Source organism: Anser brachyrhynchus, assembly GCF_964034855.1.
Source record: "Anser brachyrhynchus genome assembly, chromosome: 4".
Classification (NCBI taxonomy): Eukaryota; Metazoa; Chordata; class Aves; order Anseriformes; family Anatidae; genus Anser; species Anser brachyrhynchus.
In genome coordinates, this window is record NC_137698.1 from 4,089,474 (window position 1) to 4,101,102 (window position 11,629).

Genomic DNA, 11,629 nt, shown 5'->3' on the forward strand with positions numbered 1-11,629 from the left:
GATGTGCATAATTTGCTTGAAAGTAGATAGAACTGACCACCTCCCCTTAGATAAAATCAGAAACTTCTCTCCAAAGTATGAAATCCATCCGGCTGTACCACAGCTAAACTTTTCAAACATACCATTTCTCACCAAGTGGTTTAGCATGGCACACACAATGATTCCTTCACACCTGAAGTCACTCATCAATGAAGAAGTCGTTTCAAATATGTTATAATAAAGCAAACTATTGTGCCCACCTACAGGCATTAAGCACAGAAGTTTATTTCAGCTTAGCATTCATACAATAAACTAGACTAAAATAGCAGGGTAGTCTCTCTTGTGGTACTCACCACACAATCAGCCCAAATGATCTTATAATCATCTGTCCCAGTACATCAAATGCAAAGAAGCGACTTAGTTTAATTTGGCCTGCTGACTTGGTAACTGATGAACTAACAATAAGCAAATGCTCTTTTCTTCTTTTCTTTTGGACTTTCCACTATTTCATCCAGCTTTGGCGGGTTTGCTTTGCCAAAGCTGGTAAAGACCAGCTAGTGATCCTACCGGAGAGGGTCTTGTCCCCTACCTTGGCAAAAAGCTGCTGTTCCCGAGTTCAAGGACGGTATGTTCTGGCTGTTCCAAAGCTGTGAACGAAACGGAGCCCTCCCTCAGTTTCCCAGGGCTTTCACTATCTATATTGTCTTAATTAGCACATTGTTTGAATCATATATTGGCTTTTATTCTTGCTTACTAGACGTTATGCTAGCTTGTCAGCACTTCAACTTCTTTTCCTGTCAGCCTCTAGAAGTTTGATCCTGGCCTCAGGCATATTCTGATCTGGTTAAAATTATATTTTATAGACATCACAATACCAATTACTGCCAACACAGGTTAACGATCCTATGCGAGAGTTCACTGAAATCGCGTAGGAAATGTGTAGGGGCTATTCCTTACACCAAGAGGGCAGAACAGAGAGGGACACTCAGATCCCCACAAAACCAGACCCCAGATCCGTCCCAATGGCCCCAGGGAATCCGCCAGCCCTGGTCACAGTGCCTGCGGACACAGACTTCTTCAGCAGGGGTTTCGCCACCACTGCAGGAGCTGATGGACACAGGCTACTTTTAATGACATTGGGGACTTCTGATAGCCTTCAGGAAAGAAAAAACAGACAGGCCCAGAAAAAAAAAATAAAAATAAAATCCCACATTTTTGTCAGCCGTGCCTTGCACTTACCTAAGCCTGACCTCAGTGTCAGTTTGGGGACTGCCCGCTCTGACCACCCTCCTTCCTCTGGCATGGCAGTGCCCGATCCCGTACTGCTGACACCATTTCAGCAGGTTGAGCCTACATGGTGCATAATTCTGACAAAAGGGACATTAAGACACATTAAAGTGCCTGCCAAGCAGAGCAGGAGGGAGGCCCAGTGGGAGAGAGCAGCATATTCTAGTGATCTCTAAAAGCCAGGAATGCTTGAAATCTCCTCCCGAGGTATGACGGCCATTCTTTTTTTGGCCTCAGGCATGTCACTCATTGTTCTCTTCAACAATTTGGAGATGATATTTGGCTGGCAGAACATTTTAATTTAATTTATTAGCAAAATTAATAGAAGAGCAGGGTTTTAACCATGAAAGCATTACGAAAACCAAGTGCTATTGTAGGTAATCTCTTTCCAGTTGTCTCAATTTATTTCACAGCAGAAATTACAACAAATACCCACTGGATTTTTTGGCAGTTTGAATTCCACATCTTTTCTGCTAGGGTTACACATTTTCCAGCTACAATCTGATCTTAAGGAAAAGACAAAAAAAAAGACTCACTGAAACTTTACTGTTTACTATAACCAATACTATCTTTTTAAAGCCCTTTTACATTTAACATTTTGACAGGCACCTTTCACCAGTTGCTGTGCTGTGAATATTCATTTCACCAGATAGACCACACTGGCATCCAAAGAAGGATCCAGAAAGAAAGTTAAATATGCTCTCTCTCGCATCCAGACAGTAAGAACAACAGCGAAACATTCTGGGGAAGCCACACAGCACATTACTGACTTATGACATTTATCAATGTTAGATGACTACATTAGGCCTCTATGTTAGCAGACACAAAGGAGTGGTTAAAATAGCATGTTGAAAGAGTCATTTGGCTCTCTGAAGTGGAGATAAAACTGAAGATAAAGTAAGTCATTAGTTAACGTGAATAAGGTCTATGCAGCTTTTTGTAAGAACACTTAAAAGATCTTAGCTCTTAGTAACAGGTATGGCATTACTTCACTATCAGGGCCAAAAAAAATGTATCCTCCCCATGTTTTCTGCTTCACAGCTACTTTCCATCCCAGAGAGAGTTCACCCACAGCAAAATGATTTTTCATGCATGCATTAGAGCAGGCACTCCAGCAGAACTCTCAAAACAAAGGCACTCACTGAAATCTGGCGCTGATTTTCAGAGCTGCTGAGCACTTAAGGTTTCCAGTGATACCAGTAAGAGACCAGGATTATACATATCAGTCTGTAGGTTCTTATTCCAAAGCCTATCTATCAGAAATATTGCTACTTTTGCCTCCTCTTTTTATCCCATGAGTTCTTGGCTGTCAAGATGAATAATTAAAATGACTATTTCAGTCAACTTTCGTATCCACATTACAGACTTTTTCAGCTGGTTCATTCCTCTTGTGATCTTGCTGGTTTTTGAGCAAATACACCAGGGAACATTTTATGCATTTGTTTTATAGCTGCCCCGCTGGCCATGTGGAATAAAATCACTGCAATTTACCAATCTAATCCACTTTCTTTGTTAGATTAACTCAACTTCACCTTCACTTCAGTTTGGTGTGCCTGAATAAACACACAACTGCATAAGATTGCATCTGCACACCGCTGACACAAAGGCAGGATCCAACAAGATGGATAACAAACAGAGGTAGAAACAGGCAGTGCTATACCCAGCCTTCCACAGCAAAAGCACCTGCGATGAAGTCAAGAGACTGGAATTACCAGAGGTGCACTCGTTGCCTGGCACTGAGCTCCTGTGAGCAGACTGCAGGATGCTCCCCGTGGCTGCCAGACTTGGAAGCTCTTGGCCTCAAGCATAGCTGGCCTGAAGGAGGTAACTTCCTGAGCACGCTGCAAATGATGTTCCCTTTATATAAATTTAACATTTTCCTGTGCTTGGCCATTCAGGTGGTGCCAGAGGGGATAGTCCTTGAATTGGTGGGTGTCCAAGAGCAGGTGTAATCAAACGCACTGCTAACTGCTGGGAACGTTCATTTCCCTGCTGTTCATGGAACATCTCGGGAGATCTCCAGAAGCAAATATGTCCTAATTAATACATATTTGAGCAGCAGAATCTCCCCAAGAATTTGCCCAGACCCTGCTGAATGTTAGCTCTTGATACGATGGCATTTACCGTGTGGAAAAATTTAAAAGGCACACTGAAGATTTAATGCAAAAAGAAAAAATATATATATTTATGTCAGACCCTACTCACAGTGGCCATAAGAGCCCCTCACGTGGATTTCTTATACCATATGAGGAAGAAGTTGGTAGAGAAAGAGGCAAGCGATCTGCAAGCGGCTGTGCCGTGGAGGAGGCAGCCTGACCCGACACCACCTCAGAGCGAGCCTCGCAGCTGCAGGGAGCACAGCGCCAGAGCCTATCGCTGACCCAAATGCCGCCGAGCGAATGATATCCCAGAACTTGGCATCCAAATCCTGCAGCTACCAAACACACCCTGCTTGAGGCCACAGCTGTCAATTCTCCACCTAGACAGAGACGCAGAGAGAAGAGCAGTGGGGGAAAAAAAAGGCAGGGGCACTAAGCGCAAGCAATAGCCCACATTATATTAAAGTTTCAGATAGTGGTTCTCCATTCCCCAGGGGCAGATCCTGTCTTGCTGGTGGGAGTGTGAACATAGAGGCTCCAGCTCAGACTTGAGCAAAGAGTTATTTCAGAAAAGGGGGAAAAAATATTTTAGCATTGATTGCTTAGCCTCCTGTGTCCTGCAAAACTCTGCTGCTTCTCAGAAATCCCCTGAAATTACCTGTAGGAGCCAGAGAGAGCATTATTCCCATGGTGTTTTTGAAGAAAAACGGCACAACCTAGGAGAGGGTTGGTCTTAGGGACTGAGACCATTGAACACTGGGTTAAGCATTAAGGACCGGGGAAAATAATTTTGCAACAGACCGGCGTACCAGTGATTGCAGAACCAGCAAACAGGACTGCAAGCAAAGTGTTCACTAACAATCACATACATTCTTACAAAACGTCTACTCAGCAGCACGGCAACGAGCAATGTCTGCCTAGCTGAGGAGTGAGCAAACAGACTGCTGAAAGATACAGCTACCTCCTTCATAGTTGCCGGCATGTATTGGCTGGGGTAGCCTTTGACTTACGCTAGGCTGTCAGCTAACAAGCCACGAAAAGCAATGGTAAAATCAGGCACAGTTAGACTTAGCAAATTAAAATGTCTGTGCATGTACAGACAAACTGTGTGCCTGCTGTAACCATGTGTGCAGGGTATTGCAAGATTCCTTCATCCCATCAACGTCCCTGCCACTGGCTTCCCGAGCGCTCTTGGCATACTGAGTATGATCTCTGCCCTTCACTAATCCCCTTTTGTAGTAAAAAGGATCTATACTTCTCTTTTGCTTGAAGGAGGGATATTTGTAATTTAATAGTGGTTATAAAGTACCCTGAGATCCTGGTATGTAAGGTAGTATTTGAAATTGTAAAATAATTGTTTATTACTGCTAAGATCACAAACAGAACAAATTAGGCCATCAAAAAGAAGAAAAAATAATAATAATTTGGGTTGGTATGTTATTTGCATCAGAAATAAAGAAATAATCATCTTCCCAAGTGGTGTTGCAAAGTACTGAAAACTTTTAAATACCACTTATTTGTTACTCTTAGCACAAATAAAAGTCTATTTCTATATAGAAAAGTACGAAAAAATACTCCTCCTCACAGGAGACAGGTAACTGCTTATACTTCATTTCTACTGAAAACCATCACACTGTTGTAGAAACTTCTATTTCTCAAAGTGCAAAGTTGGTTTATTATAATAAAATTCCTGCTAGTGCTAAGAGATAAAACCAGAGAAGCCCTCTGTGATTTTACTAGAGCTAGCACACCACGTCAGTAGCAATACAATGGCTTGCAGAAAGTAATAAAGGAGTGTTTCTGAGACTCATTGCCTTATACACTACCCCAAAAAACACTTCACTCTCTGAAATCATTTCACGAGTTACCATACTGAAAACACGATTATAATGAATAGAGTAGTTAATGCAAAATCACCATTTTTAAGATCTACCCCGATTTGTTACAGCATCTTTATTAAAAACTAGAGTGCTTTAGGGCCACTCTCCTGATATTAAAATCCTACTGCAGTTAAGGTCAACTGGGCATTAGGACAAAATTATAAAATGAAGTACCCACCCAAATCCTTCTCAGTAATGCCTGTATGAGAGGGTTTGACGTACCTCTTGGGCAGTGTATTGAAAATTAGCCGTAGGTGCCAGAAACAAGACTCTAGTAAGGAGAGAGGGGCATGGGAATTCTATTCTGAGAGTTTGCATGTGTTTACCAACGCTAAAGAAACCTCTCCATTTGTGCCCTTGCGTTTGGCTGCCTTATTTATAACTGGGCTGATGGGCAAGGCAGAATGCATCACATGAAGAAGCTTAAATACCTAAAATACCTGTGCCAAGCAGTAAAATTGTAATACCATCTACATATCTCTAGACAGACTTATAGAAGGACCTACCTTACGGATGTTGGCATAGAAGTCAGAGAGACTGATTCCTGCATAAATTCTCAGTGTTCCTAGCTGCTCAGTGCTGCAAAACATGCGGACCAAGGGCGGGGACTCTCCTCAAATGTTCTTGGATCACAGGCTCATCTTCACGTTCCAGGATTAAATACGCAGGGTGAGAGCATTTTGCTTCCAGACAATGAGGAGAAACTGATCCTGAGCTAACTGAAGTCAATATCAAACTCCCCTAGACTGCATTAAAATCCCATTGGATTAAACGTACTTTACAGAAGGGGCAGTTTCTCATCTAAAACATCCACACAGCTCTAAATAAGCACATTTCCTTTTTCCTCCCACAGAAACCAAAAGAGATCAGGGTCTTGGGTAAGAGAATATCTTAACTGTATGGTCTCCATCAGCCACTGAAGTATTTTTTTAGACCTGTATAACGTACCGCAACCCTGATACTCAGAAATGACATAAATATTAATACATATTTCACAAAATATTAGCAAGATTAAAGGTAAAATAAAAGAAACTTTTGATTAAGTCTCTGGATATGATTTTCAGGCTATGTAATTTTACACCTGTCCCAAACACATTGCCATTGTGCGAGCGTATGAAATGGACATTTCTTTTCTCAAGCTTGTACCCAAGGGAGGTCCCAGCAACACACGTTAACTAGCAATCAATATCAAAGTTCCTTGTCTTCTGCTACCACTAACAGACACTGTACAGCTACACAACAAAGCAATTACACCTTGAGAAATGATCAGTTATTAAAAACTCTTCATGTCATAGTATTGTGTGAATTAGGTATTTGCTATTACTAATGCTTTTGTCAGAAGATGAAGATCTCTTAAGTGGAGAAAGATTCAAAAGAGGAAAGCATCATAAATGTTTAAGATTAAAAGCCTGTACTGCTGCATGGCTGTTAAGAGCACTTGTTACAGCCGCACCCGAGAGGGATAAATGGTAACATTAATATTTCACATCATAGTGATTTCACCAGGACCCATCAGATTAAGTGTATGGTCAAATTCAGACAAATGCACAAAGAGGAGAAGACTACCACATCTCAGCTTTACACGTTAATATAGATTATTTTAAGATGAAATCTTACCTCCAAATTGGTGGTGACTTCTCCTAACTAACAAGCTGGTCTATTCCTCGAAGCAAGGTGGCCAACTTTTACTAGCTTAGAAAACGAAAACAAGTCTTTTTGATGCAGCAAAGTCCTTGGCTGTCAGTGCTCAGGCAAAGTGGTAAGGGCTTGAAGCAATACTCTTCAGATTTGAATGCTGAACCCCAAGCAATTGCTTTTCTGAGATCCCCTTGAACAGCACTGTTACTGAGAAGCAGAATTTCCACAAAACTAGAAAATGCAGTCAGCCAATTGCGGAGGAGGAAGCGGTATGGTACACTGTAAATGGCAGTCGCTTTACCTTTCTGCAGCCTCATTACTTAGGCAATGGACATGTCAAACTCTGTGAGTAGCAGCTTTGTGGCAGCGCCCCGAGTGTTTCTCACAAGCTGCTGACCTCTGAGGATGGTGGAACTGAAGACAAACAAAGAGCTCCATGCTTTTGTACAAACGCCAGGCAGAACACAGGTTCCTGATAAGTACCTAGACCAGCTCATAAAAATGTGAATAGATTTTATTTGTCTGTGAATATCAGCGGTTATTTACACACATCAGATCTTTGCAGCAATGTAAAAAGAGAACATTCAGTTGCATTTGCACAGGCTCCCTTATCACGTGAAAAATCTTGGTCATCTACAGCCTCCTTAATGGATGGTCAGTGATACTCGGAGACTTTCCTGGTATTGTCATTTTTTGAGATAGGTTTGAAACGCATTAGTACGGAGTATTTTGTCTAACTATTACTATTCCATCAATGCAGCAAGCGGCTTGTGATCTACTTGTCCCAATGTTGAAATTTTCGAGACGTGGAAGCATCCTCTGAATCTCCCATGGCCCAACTTCTCGGCAGGCACTCTCCTTATTTGTGTGTATTTATTTTTGGTGTCTGAAAGCTGCCTGAAACAATGTGCAAAGGGATTCATCTCACTGTAACTGGAATACTGCTCCACAAACTACTGGCATCAGCTGAAATGGCTGTGGGCTTACAAATATCATCAAATGCCAGTTCCCAGGATGTGGTCAATAAGTTATTTAGAGCATCTTTTCAGAACCCCTTCCTATGTTTTATCCCCAGCCCACACAAGGTCGGCATCACACAGTTAAAAAAGAGCATGGCCTTTTGTGGAATTTACTCCAAATATTCATCAGAGGAAGAAACCTCATCATTTCAGATATATTTTTAGGTGGTGGTATTTGACTTCAACTTCCTCCAGGCCTGTCCCCCTGCCCTTTTGATGAATCACAAGTTATCCAAACTGTAACAGGGTTCCTAAAGTTAAAGTTTTGTGAATTCACCCTGACCAGAACTTCCTATCACTGCGAAGGATCAGAATATACAAAAGGATATGCTTTGACTATAAGAGGTCTTATAGAAGTACATCACCTTGATAGTTTATTTCTCTACTCTGTTTCAGTAAGAATGCTGAAACAATTTCAGTCTCAGTAAGACTGAAAATCATTCAGGCAGCGCTGTCCACTTTCACTCCAGCTATCTGTCTAGCTGGCAGTTGCTATTGAATACTGTCCTAGCTGTTCTAACTTAACGTGTGGTCCATCTCATTTGTCATAGTTCTGCTAGGCTCCTTTGATGGCACAGATGTCAATCACACAGCTCTTTGGCTATGTAGCTTCATCAGATTCAAGTAGCCAACTTCCTTCTTCTTTCCTTCAGCCCAAGTCTAGGGTTCTCCCTCCCACAAGTCTTGTTACAAAGCAGTCACCTCACCTACTGATTTAATATTAAATGTACTGCACAGATCTTGTATAAGACAACTGTCTTCTGTCCCCTACACTAAATTTTTCTCAGCTCCATGGAGGATCCTTTTATTGGAACTGGCTCATTCTCAGTATTCGTCCTTGCAGTTGTTGCCTGCAATTTTATAAGCCAAAAGATTGACGTATTAAGTATTTCCACACAGAGAACTGAGTGCTCTTCAGCAGGGTGTTTTTATTTTCTACTTGATTTTACTTCTGTGTTTCCTATCGGAATTTTTTCTTTGCTACTCATGCATTCTCCTTCAGCACAGCTGAATCCTTTTTTTTAGGATCTGTTTGATCAGGTTGCCATTTAATGCTCTCTTCCAGGGCAGACTTGCATGTAAGTAACTATATCATAAATTCTTGTTTCATATCCCAGCCACCAAAAAAGTTGTTTGTGTGTTCTGCTTGTGCTGAGCTCCTTTCCAAAGGTTTATGTACTGATTCTGGGCCTTTCCAGTCATTTATAAAAAAAAAAAAAAAAAGCAATCATTTAACCATTACTCTGTTTTTGTTGGTTTGCTTGCTTTTTTGGCACCACAAGGCTGATCAACCCTTGAAAAAATTTTCATGACCATTCTTTTCATTTCCTTATGAAGGCCAGAAAGCTTTAAAAATCAACTTTTCTTCTCTCATATCATTTGATCCATACACTTCACTTCTATGCAAATCTTAACTAATGTGATACTGAAACTAATGTGATACTTTATCCATTTTGTGACAAGCCAAGCTTTTCTTTGAAACATTTCATATTGAGGCAATCTGTAGAAATAAGTCATTGTTGGATATACAAGAAAATGTCACTTTTTTCTATCAAGAGACAAAGAATTTTATTAGCTCTCCTTCCAAACCTCTCCTCATGAATTCCCTCTTATAAAGAAATAGTTCGTGTAGATTTTGGACAATGTCTATTCAGTCATTGTGCCTGACCAAAACAAAGAACGTTATTTTTCTGGCTTGTGAAAAACGTGGCTTGCATTGTTTCTGCTGCTGATTACCCTATCCAAAGGGAATGTCTGCTCCTCCGTCAAAGAGTAAAGAATGTTCAAGCAAGCTAAGGAATAAAAAAGCAACACTTTTGTGCACAAAAATGTGCACCCCTCTAGGGAAATTATTTCCTAACGTTGAGAAATAATTCGGGATGATCTTCTACTAAAAAAAAAAAAATGCTCATATTTTAGGCTGAACTCAGAATGATTGGCAGAGACCTCTAGGAATTGAGCGTTTTGTGCATATTGATGCAATGCAGACAGGGCAGCAAGCGCTGCAACTGCAAGGTGCAAGTGATTCTCAGCTATGAAGTTTGAGTTCCAGAACAAGCAGAAGTGTTACGATTCCGGCGTTCACCCTCCTGCTTCAGAAGGAAGGAAATCGCTCCACCACATCACTTTAATGTGAAAGAACAGGAAATGCCAAAGTATTTTCCTTTTCTAAATCAATCAGTGAGAAAACAGAACAGGTTTCTCAAGACCTAAGAGCGTGCTCTGCAAAAACACCCACAATGTCATTCATGTGTAATCTGAAGCTAGCAGTACGCTGCAGGATTAGTCTAACATGGAATACTCTATAAAAGGTCAAATAAGGATAAAATTTGAAAGAATTTCAGGAAAGAGTGATATTATTCTGAATTTAATTTGCCATGCCTTTAGCTGGTCATTTACCATACTCTCATATTGACCTCTTTCTCCCTCCATGATTTAAATTTCCAGATAATCTTAAACACAACAGACTGGGCTATGAAAGAAAAAATATAATTGATATGGGTTATTTTTGGAGGCTCAAATGTTTGGCCAAACTTTAGCAGCATAAAATTCAGGACACATGACTCAGAAGTTGATCCGATCAGCCCAAGGCATTAGACTTGAGCGTCAATAATTAAATCAGGTTCTTACAGAAAAATGTACTTAGGAGTATTGGACTTAATTTCCCTTTTCTTCAACAAAGGTATAATTGTTTCAGAGACTGGAAAATATTACAAAGCAGACTGCACATATTGTTTTGATCCTGTTTACCAAAACGAACGGAGAATAAACGTGAGAGAGTTAAGCAAGAACATGATTTTGAGATTTGTTTATGAATTTACCTATGGAAGGATTAGAGAAACAGCTGTTTGAGGACTCTACAGGATTTCTACAACTGCATGTCTAAGTGGAATGGAAAAACTATAAATATACCAATGAAGCACTTGTTTAGTTTACTGAATAAGCAAGCCATTGAATTTACAGCCTAGTTGCACTGAATCTACTAGTAACCGTCATTTTGGATTGATCTTACTTTCCATCTAGTCCAGTAGCACGTCCCAGGTACCAACAGCCAGTACCAGAGGCCTCAGAAGAAACTACTTCAGCTCTGCGTTAGGTAACACTAGAATACTCTATTCCTGCCCTCGATCCACACATGCATAAAGTCCTTCTCTCCTGTATTAAGAGAGAAGAAAACATTCCATTTTAGTCTTCTCTGGACATGAAATATTTTACTAAGTCCTCCCAGTCACCTTTCCATTAAAAGAAAAACAAAAACCCTATGCCACTAGCAAATTCCTTTCACACCTCCTTAAAAAGATGTGCCAAATCTTTTATTACTCATCACTTCCATAATAAAATACTTTCTTGTCAGAGTGTCTTCTACAAAATGTGGTAATTACCACATTGTGGGTAAACTGGTATTCCACTGTTATGAGAGGTTACAGTTGTTTGTTCAGTCAGCTCCTTCCATAACACTCTTAAGTCAATCAAGTGTATTTCAAAAATACCAGACTTTAAATTAGACCAAATATATTGAACATACATACCTGACAAGTGCTACTAAACTTCCTGCAATAGTTGGAACAATTTCACATTCTTTTCTAAACACAAGATTGGGATGTTATTTCATTAAAAAAAATATATATTTTTTTTGAGGTCTCGGGAAAGACAATATCTTTTTGTTCATATTTGCTTTCTGCATTACCGATTGAAAAAAATCTCATACTGAATATTGATAAGAAAA